Source organism: Zingiber officinale, chromosome 11A (assembly GCF_018446385.1).
Source record: "Zingiber officinale cultivar Zhangliang chromosome 11A, Zo_v1.1, whole genome shotgun sequence".
Classification (NCBI taxonomy): Eukaryota; Viridiplantae; Streptophyta; class Magnoliopsida; order Zingiberales; family Zingiberaceae; genus Zingiber; species Zingiber officinale.
In genome coordinates, this window is record NC_056006.1 from 20,209,233 (window position 1) to 20,235,985 (window position 26,753).

The following is a 26,753-nucleotide window of genomic DNA, read 5'->3' on the forward strand; positions in this document are numbered from 1 at the left end:
ATAATGGATAATACTGATAGAATCTATGATTCCACTGACAATCACCGACAAAATTATGAATTCCGTCAGGATTTACTAACAGATCTGTAGATTCTTTCTGTATGGACCGACTCATAAGACTCTACAATTGATAAATATAAAATAAATATTTTAAATAAAAGTATATATATTATTCTTAATAGAAATTATAATTATTTCATATTTGTTACTAAAATATACAAAATATTAATTATCACATGATAAAAATTAAATCATGTATTAATCTTGAATATTTTCTAATTTAGGCACAAATCTTGAATGTTTTTTTTGTTTAATTTTAATATCTTTCCGTTTTTTTTCTTTTGTTATTGGTGAACTAATCCTGAATTTATCTTGAATTTATTTTTTAAAATTATTTTCTTTATGTATTATTTATTTCCTAGCCTACATCATGTTAGGCTCTTACGAGCTAGAGGATGAATAACTTTAATCGCTTCATTATTAAGAATACAACGAAAACCTGGAACTAACAACAAAACAAGACAGACAATCACTAAAAAATTTGTTTTACTTAATTCATCGCCTCCCCGAGATGACTACATCCAAGGCTAATCTAGTATTTTACCACCTCTATAGATTTCTTGCTTCTCTGACCAAATCTTAAAGTAGAGAAACCTTCTACAATAATATTACAACACAGAGAAAATTGAAGCAAGAAGAAGTTAGTGATTTTCTTGAGGTATTTAACTTCTTTTTCAAATGCTTGAACCAAGGATGAAGGTCGAGCTCAAGAACTTCTTAACATGTAGCATGAAAACTTTAGCTTGAGATGGGAGCTCTACCTTCAAATTGCTTCTTTTTTTGCTTTTATATGAATGCTGAACTCGAACTCAAACTGAACTATAACCTTCATGACCTAGAAAAGTTCAAGAAGCCATCAGATTTTGTATCAACTTCAATATTAATTTGTATTTATTGGGAACAAATTACAGGGCAAGCTATATATTATTGGAAATCCATGGATATCTAGTTTCCAATAAAAAAATAGTGCTAAAAAATAATATTGCTACAGGAAGTTATGATCATTTTTAACTAAGTTTGTTAGGCTATAAATCTGCTCAAGAAAAGTTGGCAATATGCTCAGGAAAGCTAGAAATCTACTCGAAATTTCAAATATTAACATGCTACTCAAGAATTGAAAATGATCAACTAGTTTTTGGTATTCTTGAAGATTTTCTTGATACTTACAAGATAATAAGTCTTTAATGTCTTTGAATGTTTTGTTTCATTATTAAACACACCTTTCATTTTCGAATCATCATTTGTATTGTTGCAAAAAATAGTTTAGAGATTAAATTATATTGTGAGCTTTTAAGCTGGTTAGAAGATTTATCTTCTTGTTATTTCACTAAGCTCTTGGTGGATTTTCTACGGTGGTGAGAATCGAGTGTCTTGTATTATTTCTGTCATGTCCCAGAGGTATACTTGTCCAATGGAACGGATAGTACCCTCTAGTGACAATGTATGATACTATATGGTATGAGTCCACAACACGGACATAAATACACAGTAGAAAATAAAATATAGTGACAACAATATAGAGAGATTTACACAATCTCCACATAATATAGAAAATGTAAATGACTACGTGTTGGCATGGCTTAACACAACAAATATTACAACCGAATAAAAGTACACTACAAGACTAAAATCCACAAATAAAATTAAGTGCAAACCCAAAGTAGCAAAACAAAACGTGGAAAAACATGATCTTGAGTGTGATGTGGGACTAGTAACTAGGACTTCTGAGCGACACAACACATCCTCTATCTACTAACTTGAAAGACAAAGGAAAAGCAAGGGTAGTGAGTACAATAACTTAGTAGGTACAAGAAGATAGTGCATGATACTAAATATAAGGATATCAAAGGATGCAGTCTTAGATAAAATACTTACTATAAAAGTAAGAATGCCAATGTAGTTGTCTGCTAACTAAAAGCATAACCAACAATAAAATACTCTACTAATACCTGCTCAACCAGGTATAACCAATAGACCGAGAGTATATACAATACATCCAAACTTGTACAAACAAATACATAACTGCCATATACCAAGTGTATAACCAGCCCTGACTAGCACAACAATATGCGATCATGAATGGGTCTTGTAGGCGGTCAAGGTATATCAATAATCACTGTCCGCAGGAGAACTCTCTACCACGGATGGTCTCGTGGATGGACAGGATGAGGTAGCTATCTAGCTTCTCAGCTACTGACTGCAAAAGAATGCTCTACCACGAATAATCCCGTGGACAATCAGGATATTTAAACAGTCACTGTCAGAATGCTCTACCATGGATAGTCCCATGGACAGACAGGATATATAAAAAGTCACTATCTACAGGAGAAAACTCTACCATGAATAGTCCCATGGGTAGAAAGGGTATATATAAGTGTATAACCAAAAATGATAAGTAATTAATAACAATCACATTCAAGAGTGAACTCTGCTAGCTACCTTATGGTATGGTCTCACTAATATATAACAAATATAACAACTGCAAGCAAAATAGTCAATCAATCTCATCAAGAGAATACTAGTCATCTAGTCGTAACATCTCAACTAACTCCATGGTATCATCATAAACACACTAAAACAACAAGGTCATAATCAAATAGTCCCAGATGGTAGTCAAAACTAGATACTCTAGTAAAATACTCTACCACTTACTACAGTATAATATCTAACACGTATAGACACGAGTCTAAGTATATAACCATATTGTATGATATAAATGCATGAACATATGTCCACAACTACACTATGGTCTGATAATATCCTATATGTATAACCAACCCAAGTAGGAATAACAATTTGGACTGTATAGATATCAAAATAGATCAATATACAAGATCAAACAATAAAAGATCAAACTCAGAAGGTAGCATAGAGTAGATATCAAGGTCTACACAAGCAGTGCAAATAATAGAATCATGCACTAAGGTCAACAATCTAAAGAAGGCAAGTAGGAACTACCCACCTCAAATAGAGATCATCCTAACTATCTCTAAGTCAGAGGAGTTTGCTTCGATCTTGAATCCTACAAGTACAAAATATGAAGCAAAACTAAGTATTAAAATCATCCTAGTAGCCATGGATAGTATACCTAGGTAAATCTGTTGGAACCCCAAGGTGTTTTGATGTGATCAAACAAGCTAAGTTAGGTCCTGCGTTTGTTTAACCCTTGTGTCTAAGTGTGCAGGAGCTTAGGAACACAGGAAGTCGAGCGGAAGACGCGACTAGCGAGAAGGACGACACGGGAGAGAGCCGACGGGCTCGGTGCGTCCGAGGGACGAGGTGACCGCGGAAGAGTACACCGGTGGATGAGAAGAACGTGCGCGGCGTTCGAGGGACGAGAAACCGGGAAGGAAGGCTACTCGAGGAGAAGGCCGGAACATGGGTTCGGGTGAGCCCTATTCCGGAAGGCCGAGATCACCCAAGTGAGCGGAACCGGAGTGAATCTGAACCGAGACGAGTAGAACTGGAGCAGAGGGATCGAAAAAGTCAACTTATGTCGACTTTAGGGTCTGGGCGCCCAGAACCATTCCGGGCGCTCGGAACCTCAAACTTATCAGGATCGAGCTGACTCGATCCGACCGTTGGGGGATAAAATTTATCCCCCCCGGGCGCCCGGAACCCTTCCAGGCGCCCGGACCAAGACTATAAATATAGCCTTGGTCCAGAAGCTTCAAGACAACTACTTGTAATCCAGTGCTTTCATTTGTGTTATTTCTTTATGTACTTTCAACGCTGTAAGAGGCTACTCCGCGCAGAGGAGAATCAATTAGTGCACCTTCTTTGCCTTGGATTAGCAATCCTCTGATTGCAAACCAAGTAATTCCTCTGTGTCTACTTTCTGTCTTAATTAGTCTCTGCCGTTTTAATTACAAGTTCTTTTAAGTTAGTTGAATATACGAGAAAGGTTTTTTGTTTTATTTTGTCAACACCCCCCCTCTTGCCCACCTCCAAAGGGACCAACAAGTGGTATCGGAGCAAAGGCTTCAGGAGGACTAACCGGCGATCAAGCAACAAATGGCCGGACCAAGCATTGTTCCACCAAAATTCGAGGAACTTCGCAGATCGAAGGCCAGATGGAGGTATTCCTAAAATAGATTTGAAATTCGGTTTATTATGAAATATGGTTTTGTAGCTTCAATAGATAAAGATGGAAAATAAAAGAAGCGAGCAATGGACAAAGAAGGAGCAGAATGAGTCGATAGCAAACAGCCGTGCGGAACCTCAAGAGGTCAACCGCATCGGAAATTATTTATATGCTAAATAACTTTGGGAGAAGTTCTTGGAACTCCACGAAGGCACGTCCGAAGCAAAGCTCGCTAGAAGGGACATCCTCCGCAACAAACTGATGAACATCCGTCTGGAGAAAGGTGAGAAAGTAGCCGGTTTACATGCAAAGGTAAAAGAACTAGTTATTGGTCTCGAAAATCTTGGTGAAACGGTAACAAACCGGGATACTATTCGCTACGCACCAATGCGTTTCCAAGAACTCCGGAATGGACATCAATCGTCGATGCTTACTACATTTCAAAAGACCTGGAGGTAAGTACTTTAGAAGAGTTGTTTTCTACCCTTGAATTACACGAAACTAGATATGCAGAGATATCAAAGGACACAACCCAGACTATGGCGCTGAACGCAACCAACAAGGATGAACCCGAGTTAGACTCAGAACGATCAAGACGTGACATGGTAAGAAACTTTAAAAAGTTTTTAGATCTAATAAATTTAAAATGCATAATAAAAAGAATCAAAAGGTAGAAGAAAGGTACGGTGCTACCAAAGTTCGTAAGGAGGGACACCTAAGGGAAGATTGCCCGGAACTCAAGAAGGTTAAAATGAAGACACCCAAGAAACACAACCTAAAAGCAACTTGGGATGACACTTCATCCGAATCGAAGCTCAAGAATATGCAGGATTTGCATTGATGGCAAGCCACGAAGGACAAAGTACATCGGAACCCAACATCGATGAAGGGGGAGCGACCTCAGATGGAAGTAGCAAAGCAGGGGGAGATTCAGGCTTCAAGTCTGATATGGTAAGTGAGGTATGCCTCTTACCCCCTGATGAACTTTATTTTGGTATCAAAGCTATGACTAAATCCATGTATAAATTAGAAAATAAAAATGCCAAATTAGAAAATGAAATTTTAGAAACAAAGAGAATTTTGGCAAAATCATGTCTTATAGAGGATTTTAAAAAATTGAAAATGAAAAACTAAAAGAAGAAATAGAAAGATTGAAAAAATCTAATGGTTCAAATATTTCTACTTTTAGAAATTATGGAGGTTTAAATTGGTATTATAGATTTCATCAAAATCAAATTAGAAATATATCAAAAATCTATATACCTAGGAAATACTTGGTTAATCCTGTAGGTAGGAACCTCTATTGGGTTCCAAAAACCTATTTAATTTAAAATTAAAAATTAGACTTAGCATTTTCAGTAAGGAAATTAAACAACTAATTTCTTTATGAGGCTTTGTCTAATAACCAAGAAGGCCTAGTGCCTCGCCACGACCTGGAAGCCCAGTATCGAAATGAAAAGTTTAATTGACTAACTGAAAACGTATTAATTTAAATTATTTGATGCTTTAAAAGAGTTATTCAATTTGTGTTAGAAAATATTTTATTTTCTTAAATTTTTATTATCTTAGAAATTTTTATGAAAATTGACTTAGAATTTTTTTTTAAGTTATCTTAGAATTTTTTATGATAATATTGCCTTATAATTTTTTTAAAAAAATTGACTTAGATTTTTTTTCAATTAATTAGAAATTTTTTTTGGGGATGCTGAGATAAGTTTCAAACTTAAAATTTTTTTAACACTTATGACTGTTTTATCTGAAAAATGTTTTACTTAAATGTTTTTTTTTCAAAAGAAAAATTCTGAAGAATTTTACTTAGACATTCGTAAATTTTACTTAGACTTATTTATAACCCCAATTTTTATGTGATCAAAGGGGGAGAAGTATGTTAAGTCTAGGGGGAGGTACTATAATTTGTCAATTGAAAATTATTTGGACTTATTGAAATATAAATCGTTTTTATTGCATATGGTTACCCTAACTTAACTTGGGTTGCTCACATCAAAAAGGGGGAGATTGTTGGAACCCCAAGGTGTTTTGATGTGATCAAACAAGCTAAGTTAGGTCCTGCGTTTGTTTAACCCTTGTGTCTAAGTGCAGGAGCTAGGAACACAGAAGTCGAGCGAAGACGCTAGCGAGAAGGACTCAAGACGGAGAGAGCCGACGGCTCTGGCGTCCAAGGACGAGGTGACCGCGAAGAGTACACGTGGACGAGAAGAACGCTGCGGCTCGAGGGATGAGAAACCGAAGGAAGGTCTCGCCGAGGAGAAGGCCGAATATGGGTTCGGTGAGCCCTATTCCTAAGGCCGAGATCACCCAAGCAAACGGAGCCGGAGCGAAAGACCTGGACCGAGATGAGCCGAACCGAGTCGAAAAGTCAACTTATGTTGACCTTAGGCTCCGAGCCGAACCATTCCGGCGCCGAACCGACCGGGCGCTGAACCCTTCCGGCGCCGAACCGACCGGCGCTGAACCTGAATCCTTCCGGCGCCCGAATCGACCGGGAGCCTTGGAACCTTCCGCCTTAATCGATTTCAACAGGATCGAAGTTGACTGATCCGACCGTGGGGATAAAATTTATCCCTGTATGCCTTGAACCCTTCAGCCCGGACCAAGACTATAAATATAGCCTCGGTCCGGAAGCTTCAAGACAACTACTTGTAATCCGGTGATTTCATTTGTTATTTCTTTCTGTGCTTTCAACGTAAGAGGCTACTCCGCCTGCAGAAGAATCGATTTTTCTTAGTGAATCTTATTGAAAACCAAGTAATTCCTCTGTGTCTACTTTCTGTCTTAATTAGTCTCTACCGTTTTAATTACAAGTTCTTTTAAGTTAGTTGAATATCCGAGAAAGATTTTTTGTTTTATTTTGTAGGGCAATTCACCCCTCCCCTCTTGCCATCCTCCAAAGGGACCAACAAAATCATTTAGTCATCCCGATTAATAATCTTAATCACCCATCATTCATACCTCCTTAATTAGCCTAAAAATTTTAATTACTATTTAATCAAATGACATTAGTTAAATATTCAATCAACCAAGATATTAACTAATTACATCTCACATAATTAACCTTGCTATTAATATGAACTAAATCATCACCTTAATAGAACTCAACAAGAATGCAAACATTAAGACATTTTCAAGTTAAATTGATTAATTGATTGCTCTAACAACTTAACTAATTAGTTAATCACATAACTAAGCTATAATAGACCTAACAATTAACCCGTTAATCAAATAATGAATTAAATAATTACCATTATTCTAATTGTTCGTCTCTACCGGAGGAGAAATTAGTTATGCGCACAGGAGGGAGGGTATCAACTATGGTGATGGTGCTAGAGGTCGCAAGCAACGATGCAGCGGCGAGCAACAAGGATACATGGAAGCATGGTGAAAGGCTATAATTGTTGGTCCCGGTGCGGCTGACAAGATGGGTAAACTGCTTGAAATGGCAAAAATACCCTTTCCAAAACTTTCAACTTTGATTAAGATAAGCACTTTAATAAACGAAACTAAATTATATAAAATAAGTACGAGGCAAAAAGGATTTACTTGGTTTGTAATCGGGGAGGTTGCTAATCCAAGGCAAATGAAGGTCAACTAGTCGACTCCTTTTCGACACAAGTCAGAGGCAAAGAAACCTTGTACAGAATACTGAACACATAGAACTTTGAAGAATGGAATGGAAAATTAGAATACAAAAAGTGTTGTTTTAAATCTCAAGCATCAGGGCTCCTTTTATAAGCTTTACCATTTGATAACGTGACACGATCCGGGTGCTCAGACTTGATCCAGGCGCCCTAGTTGGTCCCCTAGCTGGTTATCTCAATCCACTTTGCAACGATAAAGGGATAAGTATTTATCCACTCCTTGGCTCCCGGACCTGCTCCGATGCTCGAACCTCTATTGATGTGGACCCAAAGTTGATCCACTATGATGAAGCACCCTTTCAGCACCAAGTGGTCCCAACGCCCGGACCATCTTGTCGTGGCACCCATGACTAGTTGGTCCGGGCACATGGATCAGTCAGTTATATGCTGACCGTCTGGTGCCTTCTCCAATCGCTAACTTCTTCTCTGGTCACTTGGATGATCCTCCGACCTTTAAGAGTTGAGCTCACCCAAACTAATTCTGGCCTTCTCCTTGAGTAGTCTTCCTCTCTAGCTTATGATCCCTTGGATGCACCAAGCCCGTCGACTCGATTCTCATGTCATCCTTCTCATCCACTGTGTCTTCCACTCGACTTCTTGTGTTCCTAAGTTCCTGCACACTTAGACACAAGGATCAAAACACCACAGGACCTAACTTAACTCTGTTGATCATATCAAAACTTATCTTGGTTACTTACAATAGTGTGTGTCTGCTTAGACAGAACGATGACTAGCGACAACTATCGGAGGAGTTGAGGAAAGGGGAGGGATGGCAACACGCACAAGAGAAGACATGCATCTCGTAGGTGTTGCCCCGAGCTGCCAAAGACTATTGCGCCGGGGAAGATGACTCAAAAAGGAAGGCCACCTACCGGTGTTCAGGGCTCTCATCGCAAGGCAAAGAGAAGGAGAGGTGAACAACGCCGGCATCGACAACCCACGAGCAGCAGGCGTTGCCAGTTCGGATGGGCAGTGACAACACCAAAAGTCATGGGATAGGTAGTGGCTTCTCGGCAAAGGAACTGATGGGATAGTGGTGGTCGGAACACGACACCAGCAGCATGTTGCGAGGATGAGAGGGCGATGGCTCATGGGAAGGTGATGCGGCGAGGGAGACGAGAGGAACAGGGCATCGTGAAATTAGGTTTAGGGAAATAAAATAATTTAAGGAAAATCAACATTTCCTCCTTTAAATAGAATAGTTAAATAGGGTTCCTTTTTTCCATTTATCCCCACAAAATATAAAAAAACTCCTATAAAATTTTAAAAAATTCTATAAATTTATTTCCTTATTAATTATCAATTATTGTTTATTTATTTTCCTAAATAAATTCATATAGTTCCAATTTTTATCATTTTAAGTCATTATTCTAGATATATTTTTTTTTCAAATATCTTACAACTTTCTATTTCTCCTACACTTTTCGGTATCAAGTTAGTGTCAAAACTTTAGTTCACAATGGATGATTGTAGAAGACAAAGGTAAAATGGTGATGATCCTGTAGCTCGTCAAAGAGACCTTCATGATGTTGAGTTGGATGACTTAAGGAGACAAGTGCAACAACTTGAGCAACATCTCGCACGTGGTGAACCTTTGGAACATAATGTTGAGGGTCATCGTTCAGAGGCTAGTTATAAAAATCAAGAAATGACTTTTAATCCATTTCATGGAAATAGAAATGATGATTCCGGTGATAATGGATACTTTGCTATAGATTGTCCAAATCAAAAGATTATTATTCTTGTTGAGGAAGAAAATGATGAGGAACCTTATGAGGCAACACCTATCTATGATGAATACGATGGAGAATGAAAGATTATTTATGATGATCATGAAGAATCTTTGGTGGTACGATGTAGTCTCAATGTTACTTATGTTGAAGAATGTCATGCTATCCATTGCCAAGTGCAAACTCTTCTTTAAGAATTTTGAGATGTGGCGCTGAAGAAAAATGGTGTGTGGCACCTGTGCATTGATAGTAGAATGGTGAACAAAATTACTTTCTATTGGATGTTGGTGCAGGAAGTATCAGACGATTGAACCTGGATTTTGATTATGTCAAAAGGTCCAAAGTTAAGTTGTCTTGTGATCTAACAAGATTGATTGAACTTGCAGGAAAGTCGTAAGTTGTCTTAAACAAAAGTCCTAATGGATTGTAGGCTGGTAGAACCCCCTAAGGGGTGGTAACCCTAAGTCCTAGGGGCAGTAACCCTAGGTGATGGAAAGTCCTAGCTACGGTTAGGAATGTGAAAAATCCAAGGGGGTGGTAACCCTAGGTCCTAGGGGGCGGTAACCCAGGTGATGGAAAGTCCTAGCTGCGGTTAGGCAGGTGGAAAATCTTAGGGGGAGGTAACCCTAGATCCTAGGGTGTGGTAACCCTAGTTTATGGAAAACCCTAGGGAGAGGTAACCCTGTTGGTGCAATATCCCTCAGGTCAAGGTTGACCTGGGTAACCAAGCTGAGTCTTGGTTTGGGTTTAGATGTTTGACAATAAGATATTGATTGAAGAAGAGTCAAGTAGGTCAAGGTTGACTGGATACTTGACTGGAAAGTCCTAACTGGGATGTTAGGCAAAATGAAAGTCCTGGTGAGTGAAGCCAGGGAGAAAAGTCCCGTGAGTGAAGCCAAGAAAAGTCCCGTGAGGAAGCCAGTAAGAAAGTCCCGTGAGGAAGCTGCAGAAGGAAGTCCTAGTGAGTGAAGCTAGGCGATGGAAACCCTAGTGAGTGAAGCTAGGTGAAAGTCCCGTGAGTGAAGCCGTGCAGGAAAATCCATGGATCAAGGACGATCGACATCCGGTGTCGAAAAGTCCAAGTGGGTCAAAGGGATTGACCAGACACTTGGTAAGGGAGTCCTAGCAGTCGAGGGTGACTAGATACTAGGCATGATATACCAACAGTCAAGGTTGACCGGATGTTGGTTTGGGAGGTTTGGGACTTGGTTTGGACAAAAATCGCGTCGATTGATTATGGATCGATTCAGCTTCGGATCGACGCGGATCGATCCGCACTGCCCCAAATCAGAGCTCGGATCGATCCGTGATCGATCAGAGGTCCCAATCGATCGCCGGATCGATTGGGACGTCAGAGCCAGAAGCGCTCTGGATCGATCCGTGGATCGATCCAGCGCATTTCCGAGCATGAGCGCCGGATCGATCCGCGATCGATCCAAAGCCTCCCGATCGATCGGGAACATTCGAATCGATCGGATCCGACCGTTAGCTGTTGGCGTGCGATTCCTTCGATATACCTTCACCGATTCGACTCGGATCTCTCGCCAACTCCTCCACAGCCCTCCAAAGATCGGATCGCTCTTGAAGGATCTTGGAAGCTTTTCAAGTCAAGAGGCGGATCAAAGGCAAGAAGAGAAGCTAGGTTAGGCTCAGACTCATCAGAAGCTTAGCCAGATTTTGTTTCCTTCCTTTCTTGTCACCGAGAGTCTCAGAGGGCTTCTCCGCCCTGAGTTACCGAAAAGGAGTGTTTTACAGTGAGGGTGCGCACGGTGTGGATCCTCGACTAGTCACCCTCGTGAGGTGGATACCAAGTAAACCAATCGTGTTAGCGCAGGTGAGTTGTTTCAGATTTTCCACGCACATCTTCAAGAAACAAGCAACGCCAAACAACGAGCACGCGACGAGCTATTCACCCCCTCTAGCTACTTTTGGTCCTAACAAGTGGTATCAGAGCTATTCACCCCCCCCCCCCTCTAGCTACTTTTGGTCCTAACAAGTGGTATAAGAGCAAGGCCGCTCTTCACCGGAATCATCGCCGGAAGGGTCAAGCATATCAAGAAAAGCTAGAGGGTGAAGAAGTTGGAGCAAATTCTTCAAGTTCAAGACTTTATCAAGCTCAACTTCAAGATGAAATTCCAAGATGGGCTTGGATTTGACACAAGGGTGGCTCCACTATACACATCTACGAGTTTCGATTCTTGGAAATCAAGAATCAAAAATTTTCTTATGATGGAGATAGAGCAATGGTTTGCTCTAATGGAAGGCTTCAAGGCTCCAAGAAATTCAAAGGACAAAGTTCTAAAGAAAAGCAAATGGAGCCCGGAGCAAGTCCAAAGGTGCGAGGCAAATGAAAAAGTGACCACTTTGGTCAATTTATTCCCAAGCACCATTCTGCAAGAGAGGTTGCAAGATGCAAAGGAGCTATGGAGCAAATTGGTAAGCTTCATGAAGATCCCCTCAATGCAAGATGAAGAATCCAGAGAGGGTGACTCTTTGGAGCAAGACCAAGAGGAGGACTTCGAGGTTGAGAGATGCTCAACCTCCGAAGAAGAGGAAATCCAAGAAGCTTCATCCTCAAGGGAATGCAACGAAGGGAACAAGGAGGGAGCATACTCCTTATTTCATGTTCAAGATGATGAAGCCTCCACCTCTAGGATTGAGGGGGAGCAATCCTTGGTGACACCGGATCAAGAAGAAGGAGAAGCTTCTACATCCGGGTCAAGAGATGAAGAGGATGAAGAAGCTTCCACCTCCACAAGTCAAGAAAAATCAAATGGAGGAGCATCACTATCGGATCAAGAGGAAGCCCCTACATCCACATCGCATGGAGGAGAAAGCACCACCCCTACACAAGAAGGTATAAATGTTTCAATTAAAAATAAAAATCATATAATATGTTTTGAGTGTAGGGAAAGTGGGCACTACAAGAGCAAGTGTCCCAATTTGGCCAAGAAAAAGGGTCAAGTGACACAAAAGGGCAAGGAGAAGCCCAAGGAGACCACCCCCGGGACAAAGAAGAGCAAGGAGCACATTGTGTGCTTCTTGTGTCAACAAAAAGGGCATTACCGAAGTCAATGCCCCAAGGGGAAGAAGATGGTCAAGGCTCAAGGAGGCACTAGTCAAGGGGGAGCCTCCAAGGTAAAGAAGAAGGTAACATTTATTGAGCCTACCCCTTTACGTTATGGTAAAAAGGAAAATAGATCAAATTTTTATCATTTTAATGCAATTTACCATAAGAATAGAAAGCATGAGGGCATTAAGGAAAAATATGTGGCCCTACATGCCAAGACTACCCAACCTAAGGTTAGGAAGGTAGATAGACATTTGGGCAAGAACACTAAGGATAATAGATACAAGCCCAAGAATAAAAATGCTCATGGATCAAATGAAAAACCAAAAACTAAGGACTTAGTGATAGAAAATCAAGTCTTGAGATCAAGGCTTGATAAAATGGAAAAGACCCTAAAAAGGATGGAAAATATCCTATTAGGGCAAAATGAGCATAACCTAGGTTTAGGGGTACAAAAGCCATCCAATGGCCATAGAGGTTTGGGATACAAACCAAAGGCTAAGAAGGATGTGCCCTCTTACCATAGAGTTCCATATAGTTATGGAACAAACCCTAAGTCTAGAGGTCAATTCCAAGATACAAGGGAAGATATCCCTAGAAGTATCTTTGCAACCAAAGTGACTAAAACTTCTAAGAAGTCTAAGAAAGTCACTAACAAGGTCACAAGAGAGGCTATCCCTAGAGTTGACCTAGAAAATGTGACCAAGGCTTCTAAGAAACTCAACAAGGTTACTAGGAAGGTATCTAGGGAAGTTATCCCTAGTGAGTACCTAGAGCATCCAAGGAGCACCAATAGGTGTTGGGTTCCTAGGAGCATCTTCTCTACCCCATAGATGGGTTAGAGAGTGTCAACTCCGATTAGAAGGGTAGTTAACCCAACTTTGAGGAAATTGACACTCAAGGAGCATTTTCAAGGTTTTTGTTAACCTTTGAAAATGAAATGGAATTATTAATTACTCCTTGAAAGAGTAAAATGTGCCAAATGGTGAAAAATTGTTTCTATCTTAAAATGGCACAAATTGGGAAAACCATAAGAACTATCAAGTTGGGATTTTGGTATGTTCTTAGGCAATTTAAGGCAATCCGGGCCTTAAATTTAAAAGTGCTACTCTTGAGGAAAAATGGAATATGCCAATATTTGAGGACATGTTTATTTTCAATTGGCATACATTAAATCAAGGAAATTAGAAATGCCAATTTAGGTTTTGGCATTCTCTTGTAGCACTTTAGGGCAATCTAGGTTTAAGGTGTAAGTTTAGCTAAGACTTTAAGGATACTTAGATAGTTAATCTAGGTATATTTTATTTATGCTAAATCCTGCCATGATTGTTTGCCCATCATATGTCATGACATCATGTCTAGTTTTTGCATTCATGTTTTATTATGGAAAATCCAAAAATACCATGTCATGACATTCATACATCATGTAGTAATAGGATATTTTCTTTTGAAAATTATTTTCTGTTGATGTATGCCATAACATAATCATGCATTTAGTTTAATTCCTTGTAATTAAGGACAAATGGCATTTAACGACACTTATTAACAAGTGACATCCTGGGTGGATGTCTAATATCTCTAAAATGCCTAAATAGATATGCATGATCCCTAGAATAGGGCAAAATCAAATTTTACATCTCACAAAGACCTCTAAGTTGCATATTATATACAAGTGAGATGTTAGGATGATGAACAAAGCTCAAGATGTTGATTTAGTGCATTCCTTTGAGTTCTAAATTCATCAAAACACATAGTTATGTGTTTTTCCATCATTGGGAAAGCTAATGTACAAGTCATGTGCATTAAGCCCAAGGAATGTGATGGGATATTGGTTTTGGAAATGTTTTTAAAATGTTTTTGGAAAACTTTGGTGAAGGCTATCTTTTGATAGTAATCACCATTGAATAGTTAGACACAAACTTGAAGAAAAACACTAAAGTTTTTGCAAGTTTTCAAGTTTGTGTCAATCTTTGAAAATATGATGTATTTTCATAGAAAGCTATTTTTCCATGATTAAGTATGCCCTAAATAATGTCTACACGAAATTTCATAATTTTTGGATTTTTGTAGAATTTTCTAGGGGTTTCTGAAGTTGACTGAAATGAATTCGAGTTCCTGATCGATCCATGGATCGATTGGAGTTCCTGAATCGATCCATGGATCGATTCAAACGGCAATTCCCGCAAGCAGAAGCTCACTGGATCGATCACCGATCGATTCTGAATCGATCAGTGGATCGATTCAGAAAGGTTCAATCGATTGGAACCCAACTCCAATCGATCCAAGTTGCTGATTTTGGCTGGGAAGGCTTGATTTCAGCATCTTTGAACCTCTTTGAGTCTAGGTAACCATTCCAAACCCCTTAAATACATTTGTACACATACAAAGGGTGTTTTCATGTTGAAAACAAGGATGGATTGGTTAACGAAGACTAAGTAGAAGTTTAGGTTGAGGTTGGTTCAAATTTTGAATATTTGAACCTCAAAACTTCTAAATTTGGGTTTCCTAATGTTTTAGGGGTTCCAAGTCATTGTTGGTGCAATGACAGAAGTTACCACCATGTCTTTAGGGGGAGGGACTCTTTAAAGACATGAAAATTATTTTTATGAACCTTGGAAGGTGGTTCTGTTGTGAACTTGCTCAAGGTTGAGCATTTAAACTTGAAATGGGGAGAAATGGGGAGTGGATATCCTCATTATTTCAAGTGGAAACTCAAGTGGTTGAAAATGCTCAAGGTTGGGTATTTGTCTACATTCAGGAGAAGTTAAGGATAAATGAAGGGTATGGGACCTTCATTATCGTGTTGATCACAACGAGTGATGTTGTGAACAACGATGAGCAACTCTTCGGGAGAGTCTTCAACAAATGGATTTGTTGAAGTGTGCCCTGAATTGGAGCATAGGTTGATGTGTGTCACGATGGGTTGATGTGTGCCAATAGGGGAGAATGTATGGTTAAGTTTAGGCCTTCATTACCTATGGGAAGGTCATAGGGGAGAATGAAAGGATTCATGAAAGGGAGTAAGTTAGACTTTCATTACCTAGAGGAGTTTGCCCTTTAGGGGAGAATGAAGAGCTTAATTTATGCTTCATTACCTAGTGGCATGGAGAAGGAGGCTATGGATTAATTTAACTTACATATGGGATCAGGGTATTGTCACAAACATCAAAAGGGGAGATTGTTGCATATCCCTCAGTCAAGGTCGACTGCAACCAAGTCCGAGTCTTGGTCGGTTTAGATGTTCGATAATAAGATATCGATCAAGAAGAGTCAAGGTCAAGGTCGATCGGATACTTGATCGAAAGTCCTAACTGGATGTTAGGCAAATGAAAGTCCCGTGAGTGAAGCCAGTAAGAAAAGTCCCGTGAGTGAAGCGTAAGAAAAGTCCCGTGAGGAAGCCAGTAGGAAGTCCCGTGAGTGAAGCCAGGAAGTCCCGTGAGCAAGGCGTAAGGAAGTCCTAGTGATGGGTAGCGATGGAAAACCCTAGTGAGTGAAGCTAGGTGAAAGTCCCAGTGAGTGAAGCCGCATAGGAAAATCCATGGATCAAGGACGATCGGACATCCGTGTCGAAAAGTCCAAGTGGGTCAGGGATGACCGACACTTGGTAAGGGAGTCCCAGCAGTCAAGGGAGTGACTAGATACTAGGCATGACATACCAACAGTCAAGGTTGACCGGATGTTGGTTCGGGAGGTTCGACTTTGTTGGACAAAATCGCGTCGGATCGATCGGATCGATCCAGCTCGGATCGATCGGATCGATCCGCACTGCCCCAAATGGTCAGAGCTCCGATCGATCCGTGGATCGATTCAGAGGTCCCAATCGATCGCGGATCGATTGGGACACGGCCGCCGCTGAGCAGCGCCGGATCGATCCGTGGATCGATCCAGCGCGCTTCAGAGCATAAGCGCCGGATCGATCCGTGGATCGATCCAAAGCCTCCCCGATCGATTGGGAACATTCGAATCGATCGGGATCCGACCGTTGGCGTCGTTTATAGCTGTTGGCGTGCGATTCCTTCGATATACCTTCACCGATTGACTCCAGATCTCTCACCAACTCCTCCACAGCGCTCTCAAAGATCAGATCGCCAGTTCTTGAAGGATCTTGGAAGCGATCAAAGGCAAGAAGAGAAGCTAGGGTTAGGGCTTTCTGTACTCATTGTAAGCTTTGCGCTTGTATTTTGTTTCCCTTTCCTTTCTTCTTGTACTGAGAGTCTTGTAGGACTTCTCCGCCCTCGGTAGTTACCGAAAAGGAGTGTTTTCATAGTGGAGGGTGCGTGCGTGGTGTGGATCCTTGGACTAGTCACCTCTTGTGAGGTGGATACCAAGTAAACCAACCGTGTTAGCGTTGTGTGAGTTGTTTCTGTATTTTCCGCTGCACATCTTCGAAGAAACAAGCAACGCCGAACAACGAGCACGTGACGAGCTATTCACCCCCCCCCCCCTCTAGCTACTTTTGGTCCTAACAAACCCTAGGTCCTAGAGGGTGGTAACCCTAGGCGAAAAGTTTAGTTGGTCTGGAGGACCGGTCTGGCAACAAATAATCTCTCATGAGAGAAGTAGGTAAGGATACATTTCCCGTTGAGGGAACAGTAGGCGTCGGTTCGACCTAGGATTTTCGAAGGAAATCTGAAGTCAGAACTGGACAGTCCGAAAGCTGTCAAAGCTATTTATTTACTTATTATCTGCTATATGCTAACTTTATTTTGCAAGAGACTAACACTTTGTGCAGAGTTAGATTCGACAGGGATCGATCGACCGAACGTTCAGTTCAGTCGACCAAACCTCCAAACAGCAGGATCAGATTTTCAGAGATTAGACTGAGTTCGATTCAGTGATCGGTCGATTGAACCTCAGGATTGGTTGACCGAACCTCAGGATTGGTTGACCGAATCGAGGATAAGTGGTGATGTGGTCGAGCCGAGTTGATCGGACCAGATGAGCTAGGGATCGGTCGACCGAACGAAGGGATCGGTCGACTGAACGAAGAAACTCTATCCAAGCAGCAGAACCAAGATTGGAAGGCTGACCAATTTAGGTGGGATCAGTCGACCGAACCTGGGGATCGGTCGACCGATCCGGGTTGAGTCAAGACTTGATCCAGAGATCAAGGGATTTGGATCAAGTTTGAGGAGACTATAAAAAGGGGTCTCGGCTAGCACTTCAAGGAAACCAAAAATAAGACTACTTACGCTCCTATATGCTGTGACGAAACACTTTAACAATGCTCAACTGCTACGCCGACAATTGATGTTCCTTTCCAACATCTTTGTATTGTCAGTAACTTAGTTTCAATATTACAATTGTAATTGATCTTGTAAAGATTTCTCAAGCTTATAGTGATTGCTCATCGAAAGCACTCTTACGTGTGGGACTTGGAGTAGGAGTCACCACAAGCTCCGAACCAAGTAAGTCTTGGTATTTGCGATTGTGCTCTTTGTCTCTTTACTTTCCGCTGCATTCTTACTCTGTGTTTTCTGAAACGAACGTGAAAGCCACGCATGCTATTCACTCCCCCCCCTCCTCTAGAACGTCTACGATCCTACATTGGATACATGTGAATGGAAAAAATGGAAGAGGAAAGAAGCATCATTGTGAATGGAACTTTAGTGAAACATTGGGAGTTTCAAGGCATATTGGTTGGTTTATATTGTTTTACAAGAATTGTAGTTGTGAACAAATTAATAAGAAGAGACTCTCTCTCATGTGTGAGTATGTAGGGGGAGTGTAAATCCAATGCTCGGATTGCACAGAACTAAGTTGACTTGTGTGTGAGCATGAGCTACGAGCATCAAATACTGGATCGATCGGAGCAAAATGTTTTACCACCTGAATATTTTTGTTTGTTGATCGAATATAATAGATCCATTAATCGATGATTAATGAAGAATCTGTAACTTCTAGACATCTGAGCTAGACGGGTTAATGGATAGTAAATGGATTTAATTTAGCCATTGAATACTGCAAGGGTCTAAGCTTATATATAAGGAGGTTGTGACCAATAGTAAAGAGAGATCTAATAGCAAAGATTTTCCTCCACCATCTTTCTCCCAAATCTTCTCTCTGCCATGCATTTTCTCTTGATGGTTTGTCCATAATAGCAATTGGGTATTTCCCTAGTTTTATACGAACAATCATTTCTTGGTTGTGTACATCGCTCTACCATTGTATCCTAGAAAATGAACATCCACCATAGCCACAAAGCAAAGCTAGAGGAGGATGAGTCTGTTTTAAGGAAACTATTTGAAAGCAAACCTCGACATCTTCTTTCCTGCACTTGGACTTAGGAGTCTACACTTAGAGTCAGGAGACGACACTCAAACTTGGCACTCGGGAGTTGGGAGTCTATATTCAAACTCGACAGTCAAGAGTCTGCACTCTAGAATCGAGAATCTCCACTCAGACTCGACAGCCGAGGGTCTCGGGCATACAAGGCAACCTAATTTTCTAGCCAGCTCAACTATTCCTTCTCTGCTTGGCAACTTAAGATTATTAGTTCAGGTCAACTCAATAGATAAGCCTAATTTGATTTGTAATTTCAATTCAGACAACTTACCCTCTATCTCTGGTAAGATTGTCCAACAATCTTAAAATATACTCATTCTATTGAGATGACTACAGAAAGTGTTGAGGTTAAACAGACTCATCACATAAAATCTCCCTCTGTCTCAATTGAAAATATTCCAATCAATCATAGGGAAAGGCCAGAGAAGTTCACTAGGTTAAATTTTAAGAGGTGACAGCAGAAGATACTCTTCTACTTGATCACGATAATTCTGGCTTGGTACTTGACCGAGAACCCTCCCAAGCATACTAAGGATGTTGCTGTTTAGACCATCAATATAGTGGAGGCATGGACTCATTCTAATTTCCTATGCCAAAATAACATCCTTAACTATCTTATCGACTCGTTATATGCTGTGTATAACACAAAGAGAAAGATCGAGGAGATATGGGAGTCATTTGATAGGAAGTATAAGATGGAGGATGTGGGGGCCAAGAAATTTATTGTTGGTTGATTCCTAAACTATAAGATGGTTGACTCCAAGATGGTGATCAGCCAAGTTTAGGAGCTTCATGTGATCCTACCCAGAATATACAATGCTAAGTACACTTAATACATAAAACAAATAAAACACAAATGAAAACGGTAACAATCTTCTGATGTGACCTGGGAACCGGCAGACAGGATACTCGAAGCGACTCCACATACCTCTACTAGATATCTGAAATAAAAATATACCAACGGTGTAAGTTCAACAACTCAGCGGATACCGGATAGACATGCATAATAAGTTATAACTAACAATAATAATCATGCGGTACAGTTTCCTGAACAAAAGTAGGAAATGCAGATGGAAAAGAGATGATGAAACTGTACTCACCAGAACCTCCTATCCAGAAATAAGGGTTGTCAGATCAGATACAAAATGTCACCTGCATGCATGTCAATCATATGCAACCACCAAAATACAACATACGTAATGCAGCAAGCGCAAACAATAAATGTAATCTATGCATATGATGCAAAAATGACATGTGTCACCCCTGATGCCAGTCAGCCATCTCACACGTGATGGTAAGACTTAGTGGGTAGGGCTATGACAACTGTGCACTCTGTCATCACTGTTCCTGAGTGACCGAGTGGACAGGATGCTATCGGAGTACACCTATTCTCCTACCCCAAACAGAGTGTGGGAGCCCAATGCTCTCATCTCCCTGAGACAGTCCAGAGGAGGGACCCCTGCCCGCTACCACGCTGCAGTCAACACTACCCATGAGCGGACTAGCGGAGCCTAACAGACCAAACTGCACACACCTTGCCTGATATAGAACTAACCCATGAGTAGTGGTTGTGTGTGCAGATCATGTAACTGGCGATGTGCTCAACAACAATGGAGCCGACAATCGTACAACATGAAATCATGCAAGATGGTGCATGACACTAAGCATGTAGACACTGACAGTATACACCTCCATATAAATGCACCAAAAAGGAAATAAATCATACAATGATCTACGAATCATAAATCTAAGCACACAAATCAGATATGATAAATAAACAAGTCTACTACACAGTAGGTCAATGTATGCCACTATTTCTAAGAACAAGAGTACACATGGCAACAATCAAAATGATATAAGCATGAATGTATAACAGATACAAACATAGGCATACTACAAGAACCAAATAGTGGCATACTAAAGCAAATGCAAACATAATCATTGCTACTAGCTATATACTATTATGCATATCTAAAATGATTATATCAAAGAGATAAGTTAGAAGTACCCACCTTAAAAAGAAGATCGTATCAACCAATCTGATGTTGAGATGCTTGTCTCGAATCAGAGTCCCAAGTCGGAGACTTCCCTGCTGACTCACAGCTAGAAAATGACTGCCAAAAAAATGCTAACTGAAGGTGCCTGTTGCCGGAGCTCTGTGGCCTGAGCTACTATGAATCTACTGTCAGGAACAATCACTCCTAGTTAGCACAACTAAAATCAAAACCCAATCTCTACAAACCTATACAGAAATGCAACCCAATTCCTACCAATCTGATAGCATCCATATCATAACCCAAATCAGCTATTGACCTCCTTCCTCTCTGGTGTTGACTACTGCCGAAGTAGCACTGAACAGATCTGGCTGTCGGCAGGGCTAGATTTTGGCAGTAGTGGAGAGGAGAAGCCGAGATCGGAAGAAATACGAGGCTAAGGCTCGATGGCATCAGCGTCTACCAAACGAATGTAGGGCTTGGAACCTTTCTCTCGTGCAGAGGTGCAGCGACGAGAGGCAGATCTAGGGCACAAATGGCAAATCGGAAGAGGGGCTGGATTCCTCCCCTTCACGGCCACGTCTGGTACTAATGGTCGTAGAAATCGACGATGTCCAAGCGGTAATGATCAGGAGTCTGCGACGGCGAGATAGAGAAGAGGATGGATGCTTAGTCATCAGCAATCAACTCCCTTGGCATCGTCATTGGGGAAGAAAAGGGTCGAGCAGAGGTGAGAGGGAGGCTCGGGGGAAGGAGAGTAGAAAGCTCCGGAGAGGTGCGTTGACGGGGGCACGAACTCAACGAAGGGGGAAGAAGAAGAAGAGGTGGTCAACGTCGAGCGAGAGAGAAGAGGGAATCGGCTAGGGCACGGGTAAAGGAAAAGTGAGGAGAAAAGAAAAATAAAAAAAAATTATAAAAGGAATCAATTAATTAGTTTAGGAAACTTAGGTTTAATTTCATTAAAACCTAAGTTATTTCCTTAATCGACTCCTACCTTAATTGGGTATTCCCAAACAGCCTTTTCCCAAGCCTACAGATTTATCGCCTTAAACTCGTCATACGAGCTCCAATGAAATCCTAGGAAATTGTTAAAATTTTCCTTAATGTTATTCGTCCATTAAATCACATTATTTTATTTTATTACGATATTTTACACTCTCCCCCACTAATAAAAAATTGGTCCCCAAATTTCGTTATTTACCATTAGCAAGTACTAATAATAGATAGATAGTATAAATGTTGAACATAAATTAACCTATATACCTTAAGTAAATAGATGTGGGCATCGAGCTCAAATCATATCCTCGAGATCCCAAGTAGTCTCCTCGTCAGAATGATACTGCCATCCGTCTTTAACCAGCCGGATAGTCTTGTTCCGCAATTGAGGCTCCCTGTGGTCCAGAATCCCTACCAGAACCTCCTTATAGGTAATGTCAGGCCGAATGGAAACTGACATATCTGACAGAACATGTGCTGAGTCGGGTACATTTCTCTTCAGAATGGACACATGGAATACATTGTGAATGCCTCAGAGACTAAATCTCTTCACCCCTTTCATGGGTGAGACTCTCAGGAATGCATGGTCGCCAGTAGAGAACTCTAGGGGTCTCCGTCTCTGATCCACATTGTTGGTTGCTACTCGGAAAACCTAATGGTTCCACTGTACAAAAATTTTGTACAAAGGTCTGAACCTTTCCTAGCTACCATGTGTTCTTTTAAATTAAACTTGGATCGCCTGCGGAACTTAACACGTTTGATCCAAAGTTTAATTTACTTGTTCTTTTAGATTTAGACTTGGATCTCCTGCGGAACTTAATACATTCGATCCAAATCACCTAGGTTATTAATTCCATTAAATATTAATTTCCAAAATTGGCTTCCAGGACTGCATGGCGAGGTACATGGCCTTCTTGGATATGGGAACAACCACCATCACCTAGACAAAGCCTTTTAAGGAAAGCTAATATTTAATTTCCTTAAATAACTTTAGGCCAACCGAAAACAACAATCAAATCACAAGGAAAAGAAAAACAAAAGAACACAACATCGAAAATAAATTCGAAATACTAGAATCGAATGCCTCTTGTATTTGGTATTTTTACATGAAGATAAAACTAGTATGATGCGGAAATTAAATACTAGTATACCTTTTCTTTTGCAAGAAAAAACCTCTAGGTCTTCTACCGTATTCCTCTTCTAACCTCGGACGTTGTGTGGGCAACGATCTTCCGAGATGGGAAACCACCAAAGCACCTTCTTCTCCTTTCTTCAAGTTTCGGCCAAGCACTATGCTTCCAAAAGATGAAGATCTTTTTCCACCAACCAAGCTCCAAGGGATGTAAGCTTTCTCTCCTTCTTCTCCAAGCTAAACTCCGGCCACCACTTGATCTCAAAGGAAGAAGAGAGGTTCGGCCACAAGATGGAGAGAAGAGAAAAGAAAGGAGGCCGGCCACACCAAGGAAGAAAAGAGGGAGAAAATAATAGAGGTTGTTCATCTTGAAGGCTCCCCAAACCCCCTCTTTTATAATCCTTAACTTTGGCAAATAAGGAAATTTAATTACAATAAAATTTTCTTAACTTTCCTTGACATGAATTAATTAATAAAAATTAAACAAAATTTCCTAATCCTTCATGTCATGGCCGACCACCTCATGGAGAGCAAACAAGGCAATTTTCAATCAACAATTAAAATTCCTTATTTGTCTTCGGAAATTTTAAAAAATAAAATTTCCTTTAAAATCCCTTCATGGTTGATAAGAAGAAATTTCTATAATTTTAATTTTTCAATATGTGAATAATTTACAAAGAGAAAAAATAAAATATCTTTCCAATCTACAAATAAGGAAAGAGATTTAATCTCTTTCTTTAATCTTTTGTAGATCCTTATAAAAAAGATATTTTAATTTTTAATCTCTCCAATAAATTATATCTTTCACATAAGAAAATTTTAAAATTAAAATTCTTTTCTAATTTAATAGGGCCGGCCACCTAAGCTTGGGTTCAAGCTAGGGCTGGCCACCCATAGACCAAGGTTTGGCCGGCCCTAGCTTGATCTACAAGCTAGCTTGGCCCGCCCCTACACTATGGGTATGAAGGTGGATATAGGTGAGTATAGTACTCTATAAATAAGAGGCTACGATAGGGACCGAGAGGAGGAATTGGTTTTGATCTCCCGATAAAATTAAGCATCCCATGTTCGCCCCGAACACACAACTTAATTTTATCAATAATAATTCATTCCACTAGAGAACTATTATTGAACTACCGCACCAATCACAAATTACATTTTTGGGCTCCTTCTTATTATGAGTATGTTAGTCTCCCTATGTTTAAGATGTCGAATGTCCACTAATTAAGTGAGTTACCGACAACTCATTTAATTAATATCTTAGTCCAAGAATAGTACCACTCAACCTTATCGTCATGTCGGACTAAGTCCACCTGTAGGGTTTAACATGACAATCCTTATGAGCTCTTCTTGGGGACATTATCAACCTAGATCACTAGGACACAGTTTCCTTCTATAATCAACAACACACACTATAAGTGATATCATTTCCCAACTTATCGAGTTTATTGATTTATCAAACTAAATCTCACCCATTGATAAATTAAAGAAATAAATATCAAATATATGTGCTTGTTATTATATTAGGATTAAGAGCACACACTTCCATAATAACTGAGGTCTTTGTTCCTTTATAAAGTCAGTATAAAAGAAACGACCTCTGATGGTCCTACTCAATACACTCTAAGTGTACTAGTGTAATTATATAGTTAAGATAAACTAATACCTAATTACACTACGACCTTCCAATGGTTTGTTCCTTTCCATTTTGGTCGTGAGCTACTGTTTATAATTTATAAGGTACTGATAACATTATCTTCTGCATATGACACCACATGCTATGTTATCTACAATATAAATTAATTGAACAACTACAAACAAATGTAGATAATTTGACCAAATGTGATTCTTTATTCAAGACAAATGTTTACAAAAGCTTAGGCTTTCAGTATACACTCCAACAATCTCCCACTTATACTAATGACTAAGCTGCCATATCTTCTACCATACATCTGATTCCCATTCCCTCCACATGCCGATCAAAAGCTTTCGCCGGAAGGGCCTTAGTGAAAGGATCTGCCAGGCAATCTTGGCGATGACAACTTCTCCTCGCTTCACGATATCTCGTATCAGGTGGTACTTGCGCTCTATATGTTTACTTGCCTTATGAGCTCGTGGTTCCTTCGAGTTTGCAACTGCTCCACTATTATCATAATAAATTGTGATGATTTTGGGCAAACCAGGAATCACATCTAAGTCCATTAGAAAATTCCTGAGCCATACTGCTTCTTTAGCTTCCTCAGAGGCTGCTACATACTCAGCTTCCATGGTTGAGTCCGAAATGCATTTCTGCTTAACACTCCTCCATGCAATGGCTCCACCTCCTAAAGTAAACACATAGCCTGATGTAGACTTACTGTTGTCCCTATCCGATTGGAAATCTGAATCCGTGTAACCCACAGGGAGCAAATCGTCTGCTTGGTAAACTAGCATATAATCTCTAGTCCTTCTCAGGTACTTTAATATATGCTTTACCGCAGTCCAATGTCCTTGTCCAGGGTTACTCTGATATCTGCTAACCATGCCCACGGCAAAACAGATATCAGGTCTCGTACATAGCATTGCATACATAAGGCTTCCTACAGCCGAAGCATAAGGAACTGCTTTCATGTCCTCTATCTCCTTTGATGTCTTCGGAGACATCTCTTTAGATAGAGCTACTCCATGCCTAAAAGGTAAGAAACCTTTCTTGGAATTCTGCATGCTAAAACGAGCAAGGATTGTATCTATATATGAAGCTTGGGACAGACACAACAATCTTTTCTTGCGATCCCTTATAACTTTGATCCCAAGAATGTGTGCACAATCTCCTAAGTCCTTCATATCAAATTATTTGGACAACTATACCCTTACGTCCGATAATACCTTGACATTGTTGCCAATTAACAAAATATCATCTACGTATAGTACAAGAAATACCACCATATTTCTGTTACACTTCTTGTATACAAGACTCATCCGGACACTGAATAAATCCATATGACTGGATTACTTCATTAAACTGGATGTTTCAAGACCTTGAAGCTTGCTTCAGTCCATAAATGGACCGATTTAGCTTGCACATTAGATGCTCTTTGCCTTTTTCAATGAACCCTTCTGGTTGCTTCATATGGATGTTTTCTTCAAGACTTCCATTAAGGAAAGCTGTCTTGACATCCATTTGCCAAATCTCATAATCGATTCCGGATAGACTTAAGTATGGCTACCGGTGAAAAGGTCTCCTCATAATCGATTCCCTCATATCGATCTGGGTTTCCCCATCAATTTCTCCTCCAAGGATTTATATTTCATTCAGATAAGCCATCATCTTTAGGATATGATCTCTCACAGGAGTACCCTCTTGCATGGTGGCTGTCATTATCTTTCTCATGGCTTCTTACCTAGATGCCCGATCCTGGTGACCAAAGAGTTCCTTGAGATTGTTCATAATATCATAGGCTGTTGGTAAATCTTGATGTTGATGTTGCAATACATTTGACATTGAAGCCAAAATGTAACGCCGCGCCATCTCATCTGCTTTTACCCATTTCCTATGATACTCAATCTCCTCTTGGGTAGATTCACCATTGGGTGTATCAGGGCAAGGTTCAGTCAGTACAAACTTATAGCTTTCAGCAGTAAGAACAATGTTCAGGTTCCTTTTCCAATATATGTAGTTAGGACCAGTAAGTCTGTTCTCTTTTAGTATGATGGCCAGTGGGTTGAAAGTCATCCTAAGAATCACAAATAACTTTTGGTCAGAACTC

The 26,753-nt window shown here is 40.2% G+C and overlaps 1 long non-coding RNA gene across 1 annotated transcript; it reads right to left on the reverse strand.

Annotated features, from left to right (window-relative positions):
* Positions 1 to 506: 506 nt before the first annotated feature.
* LOC122031108 lies at positions 507 to 21,767 on the reverse strand. Its single transcript, XR_006125735.1, has 4 exons — positions 21,156 to 21,767; positions 20,898 to 21,067; positions 19,772 to 19,826; positions 507 to 895 (listed from the first exon to the last, which is right to left on the reverse strand). It is a non-coding gene; the product is annotated as an uncharacterized LOC122031108 (long non-coding RNA).
* Between the last annotated feature and the right edge of the window lie 4,986 nt (positions 21,768 to 26,753).